Here is a 6,256-nt window from a genome sequence, read left to right on the forward strand (position 1 = left end):
CTCTGCTTGCCGTCGGCGCCACGCTGTTGTCGCCGCCGATCAGATTTCACCGCTTCCTCGCGCTTTGACACGCAGCTGGTGCCGTGGCGGGTCCGTGCGTGCGCTGTCGACGCCGGGCAACCCCTTCCCGGCTATAAATAGCAGCAGCCGCCGCCGTCGTCCCCGTTTTCCCCTTCTGCTCTACTGCGCCGCCAGCTAGCTCCGCCGCTCGCCGTAGCCACCGTCGAGCAGCCTCCGTCGTGCCCAGCTACGCTAACGTGATCGCCTTAGTCTTGCACTTCTCTACGGCTTGCTCACGTCGCCTGGGTTGGCCGGAATCGCCCGGCGCAACGTCTTCTTCCCTGAGACCGGCCGGAGCTCCGCCACCATCGCCTCGATGTGGCTAGGCTGTTCCAGACCGTCTCCGTCTTCACCAACCGCGCCGACGTGATCGTGGTGAGATACTGAACGCGATACTCACTTTGTTTTAGACTCTACTGCGCCATTGCCGGGGTTACACCGTGAGCCGACGTGCTCGAGCCGCCATGGCCGGTGTGGAGTCTTCTTCAGTGCACCTTCTGCCATTCTAAGGGTGGGGATGGGGTCGTAGGAGTGTGTAGATCATTTGGGTGCGGTTTGCCTCGCCGGAGCGTCACCGTCGGCGCATTTTGGGCCAGCCAGTGATGGCAGCGCCGCCGTGACCTGTCTGAGTCACTGACGAGTGGGGTCGGGCCGTCAGTGAGAAGGAAGGAGAAGAACAGTGATGTTTTGTAATTTTCTGATTTTGAATAGTGCTGAATATTTAGAAATTTGTAGAAAATAATCATAGCTCCAAAAATTCTGAAATTTTTTTGTGTAGCATCCGTACATACTCTAGTATGGTTCAAAAATTTGAAACTTGAAATTTAAATATATTTTTAATGTTCAAATATTCAGTCCATTAATTAATAATGCAATTTCCATGATTTTTGTAGGCCACTGAATAATTCCAAAAATTATGAAATTTGTTTTGGTACACTAATTTGTCATGATGAAGCTTACATAAAATTTTCAGGTCATTTGGAACAAGTTTATTTTTGGGCTTATTTCCAAATTAATTCGAAAATAAATAAAAGCGAACCCTAAGTGTTTGATTAGTGTTTGATCTTGTTTTGGTCATGTTTTGTGACTAGTAGGGTTTCAAGATCAGTTGGGTCAAATTACCTGTGTGGTTCTTGATGGTAGGATTACAAGTTGGTTTTGTTGGCTTGCAACTGTACCGTGAAGGAAAATCTTATTCGGGGTGTTTTTACATTTCATGTACCGTGAAAGCATCATGTTTACATTATCATCATGTTAAAGCATATGTTATCATTTCGTGTAGAACCCGAGAGTGAAACGATTCTAGTTGAGCAAGTTCTTGAAGAATCCCCGGTTGTCACGGGATTCGGTAATCGTGATACTGATCCGGAACCTGAGATCGTCAACGAAGGCAAGCCCCGGTTTATGCATTAAGCCATTACCTTGTTTACTTTGAAAAGTTTATCACCTATGTTACTTATTGCATTAAGTTGTTTATTTCAAATGTTACCTACTTGATGCATTACCTACCTTGATAAATTGTTTACCATCCTTGAAGATGTTTTCATTTACAAAGGCGTAGGATGCTTAGTATGCTTTATGGTAGGATTTCAAAATAAAAGTTTCGATACAATCAAAGATGGCATACTGGCCAAAGAAAGAAAGAAGGTAGAATGAACTAAAGACTAGTCGGGTGACTTATCTTGAATGTTGGGTAATGTTGCCGACTATGTCGCTTAAAGGCCACTCATTGTGGATCTTCTGAACGAGACACTTTGTAGTACTGGTCACATACTCCGGTAAGCCTACTTCGGCTAATCCAATACTAAGACGAATGCCCACACACTGGGAGTGGAGAGATGGCGGGAGTAGCGTGTACCCTCGTGGCTGGAATGTGGCCAGATTTGAGGTGTGCTGTGCTCTCAGGTGGCGTAGAGATGGCTTAGTATAGGAGAATCCGGTAGCGAGGTTAATATATGCAAGATTAAGTTCTACATATGTCGTGTGATAAGGAATCCCCAGCTGGGACTTGAATCAATTCGAATTGCCGGTGCTCCGTGGATATGGAGACTCGATTCATTACAGAAGCAATGCAGGACTGGTGAATTACTAAAACTTGAGAAAAGGGAATGGAATGAAAAGGATTGGAACATGGGATATGAACACTTAGTTTGAGATAATGAACCAAGAAGACTTAGGGGAAAAACTTGAAAATAGGATCAAGAATAGTAAGCTTTTGGCAAAGAACTTTTGAATCTTGCTACATCCTTACCTTGCCCCAACACCTGCATCTCTAAAGTCTTTCACCCCTTTTTTGTCGGGTTAGTCTTGTTGAGTACCTTTGTACTCAGGGTTTGTTAACCCTTGTTGTAGGTGAGTCACATGCGCAGGCTTATTTTGGTCCCTGCTGCATGTCAGTGTTTGAAGTCAATGACGATGAGGAATGATGAATGGCCTTAGGACAAGGCACTAGTTTGTGTGAAATAAATAATGTTAATGTAATATTATCCCGCTACTATGGTTGTATGACACTTATGGTATTGTAAGTTTGAAAACAACTGGTTTGTAAACTATGTTATCTTAAGACTTCTACTATCTTTTACTCTGATGTATATATTTGAATAAACTATTGTAATCTGCAATGTCTATGATTGGGATCCTGTTTGAAAAAGAATCGTGGATGATTCGGGTTTCCCGAGGACACCCGATAGACCTGTTAAGTTATTGGGAACTCGTGTACGCTATCAAAGGTCTGTTGAGACAATGATAGATGCACGTGGGCCCGATTTCTCAGGAGGTTCTGCCATATTTGCCACTAGTTAAGCAATGGGTTTGAGCTCAAACATGGCATGTTAAGTGATGATGAAGATGGCAAGGTCAAACCTATGGAAATGAGCCCCAACCTAAACTTGGATATTGCACCCTTGCTTTACATATAGGCCCTTTTCAAGATATATGCTTGGCTGGTGTTATTGGAATATCTTCATGTGTCTCACATCAATACCCATCTATATTGATCCATGGAAAAGTTTCGTGAAGTTTGGAATCAAGAGGTCACATGAAATGATGAGTTATGTCCTTGCTTGAATTATTTTATAAAGTGAATGGAATTCTCGATCGTCAACCAAATCTTACAACCATGCCCAAATGACTCTAGATGAACTCTACAACGAAAGTCATGAAAGGTTCATGTTGAGCAAATGCCAAGAAAATGCTTCAATGGATCACGAAGGATAATTTAAGCTTTATCGTGACCCTACTTTGGTCTAAGTAGAACTATAGATTCTGCACCTGTTTTAAAGTTGGACGTTAAATAAAAGTTGAAGCTCATGTTAGATAGAAGAAACTTTGTTTTTGGAGTATACCATGGATCAGCTCGGAACTAAGTCTAGCAGTGGCTCAAAGTTGGAACCTGCTGCTGATTTCAGCACTTAGAAATATTCTAAGTCTAGAAATTCATCACCATCGGCATTGACGTCTCGCGTTCTCCAAATTTCGTTAAGCAACTTGACTTGACCCCAAAATGGAAGTTGGAGCTAAGTTCATGGAGAAGGGCATGTAAAAAGATGGCACCAGTTTGACCTCGTTTTCACCATCAATTTGAACGTTTGCTTGTCGCTGTCAATACGCTGACACTAGCAGTTTGTGGCTTAATTACCTGCTGTTGAAGAGCTCTAATGACCATGCGGCCTTAATAAAAGTTGGAGAGTAATCAGAGTTGAGCAAACTTCATTTTTGGCCCACTGTCTGATTCGGCCCAAAAGCGGCCCAAATCGGCTCCCCATGCCGCCCTCACCGACGTCCGCCACGTGCTCGGGGAATTGCCCGAACGACGACGCGTGATGTGGACGTGGCCGCCATGCACCCTTGCTCACTGCTGCATGGTCTACCTCCATTACCGTACCCTAAGCCTGCTCGTCAATGTTGGAGCATCAGAGCGCTCGCCAAGTTTCTCTCCAGTCACAATCTCTCCCTCTCTCGCGTTGTGACGTCGCGCGCAGCCGCGTCCGCCATGGTCGGCCAGTCGAGCTCTACTGCCACCGCGTTCTGCTGTTCCACCCTTCCTCGGCCAGAGCCATGAGCCTCAGTGCCCTCGCCTTCACCTGCCGTGCACATCAAACCCCTTAGCCACCTCCCTCCCTCGCCTGTGCTGCTCGTCCTCGGAGCCGCTGCTGTCGACGCCGCTGGCTGCCATGGCCGCACTGCCACAAGCTGCCTCGGGCCGAGCTGGGCAGCCCTATGGGTATGCGTGGGCCCCCTAGTCCTCCCCACCACTCCACCACCGCCTTCGACGACCACGGCCGCCGGAGCCACGAGCTGGCCGCTCCCCTGCGCTGCCGTCCAGAGGTGGAAGAAGATGGACCTCGCGCGGCAATAAGGGAAAAGGCTGGGGGTTATGTGAAGAACTAGTGACTGATGTGAATAGTACTCATAAGGACCTCTTCGCTGATGTTTGACTTATATTTTCCGCAGGGTCCTCGATGCAAGATTTAAATTTCATTTCTCTGATTTTTTTTTCAGATTTGAATGCTCCACTTTGAAAATTCATAGTCATTCATACAAAAATAGTAAAATAGAAAATGAGGACTTTTTGGAATCCTTGTAAAATTGTCTATGCAGTAGATCTATAATGTGGCATGTTTTAGTTTAAATATTTTGCTGTAAAAATAGATCTATGCAGCTAGGTTCTTGATACTTGTCATGTCTTGTCTTTTTCATAACTGCAGTTTTTATGCTCAAATAAATGTGAAATTTTTGTGGAGTGCTACTAAGGTGATAGTTGATGTCTGGTAAAAATTTCAGGGGTTTAGGATTTATATTTTAAGAGTTATAAAAATAACAAATTCCCTATGTTGCTTTGCTCCTATTCTGAATAGTCCTGCATGTTTGAATTAATTGGCTCAGTTAAGTTATGAATCATGACTTTATGATAATACATGAGTGGTAGTACTTTTATTAAGCTTTTCAAAAAGCTAAATATCATGATTTTTGGTTAAGTAGATCTTGAGTTATGCTTACTTAAATCTCTATGGCTGTTTCTGCCCAAACCCAGAGAGGGTTTCCTTGTTCTTACTGTGAGGCCTTCTTAATAGTAGAATTAGCTTGAGGTGTTTACAACAAAGTTGTTTAGAATTTTACAAGATTTCTAAAAAGTCTAGAACCACATTTATTGGACATATATAACTCCATTTATAGCTATTTAAAGTGGCATGTCAGTTTCTGTCTATGTTTTGGACAGAGATGCAATTATTGGATTAATTAACCCTTCTAACTGTAGAATCATCTTAATATGAGAATAAGAAAGTTGTAGGTAACTTCCTAAGCATTTCAAAAAGTTATGGTTCATGTTTGTTGGAGGTCTAGAACTCCAGTTATGCTTCTCTGAAGTTTCTATCAGTTTTCTGTACCACTGCTGTTGGGCTGCATTTGTAGTTTTGCTTGTGCAATCATTTTCGTGGTGTAAATGATGTTTTCTATGGTTGAAGTGAATACAAAAGTTGTAGAAAATTTCATAATCTTGCTTGTGTTCAAATTGTAAGACCATAGGCCTGATAGTTTAGGAGTTGCATGACTTTTAAGTCTTCTATCAGGTTTTGATTGTATTCTGAGCAGATCTGAAAGATGCTAGTGTTTGATCTAGTTAGGATTTGAATCACATCTAGATGATAATAAGAAAGTTGTAGATAACTCACTTAAACATCTTGTGTTAAATTTTCCTGGCATTTGGCCAAATATTTTGTGAGTTATGCCTGTTTAAAGTTGTGTTACAGAATTGATTACTCTCTGTCTTGTTTAGACCAGTTTCTGTAAATGGGTATATTCGACTTAGTTAACTAGAGAATCATGCTAATATGATTAAAGATGAATTGTAGAAAATTTCATAAGCTTTCCAGAATGTCTTGTTGCATGGCTATTGGATTTGTATAACTCTAGTTATGATCCAAACATGAAGCTGTTGTTCCAGTCCAGAAATAGACATATGCTAGTTGTGGTTGTTTACTCCATGTGTTGCTAAGTGTGGCTTATGTCCTTGTTGATGGTCAAGTTATGATACTTGTGACCTTATTAAACTTGTGTCATGCTTGATGTGCTTGCTCTCTATAGTTAGTTGTGTGATGTTAGTCAATTAGCTATTGGTGTCTATGTCTTACATAATCTTATGTTACCATTCATCACAATCCTACACATGCATCTTGCATCTCATTTAGGTACGCTA

The sequence above is a fragment of the Miscanthus floridulus genome, chromosome 19, assembly GCF_019320115.1.
Source record: "Miscanthus floridulus cultivar M001 chromosome 19, ASM1932011v1, whole genome shotgun sequence".
In the NCBI taxonomy this organism is placed as follows: domain Eukaryota; kingdom Viridiplantae; phylum Streptophyta; class Magnoliopsida; order Poales; family Poaceae; genus Miscanthus; species Miscanthus floridulus.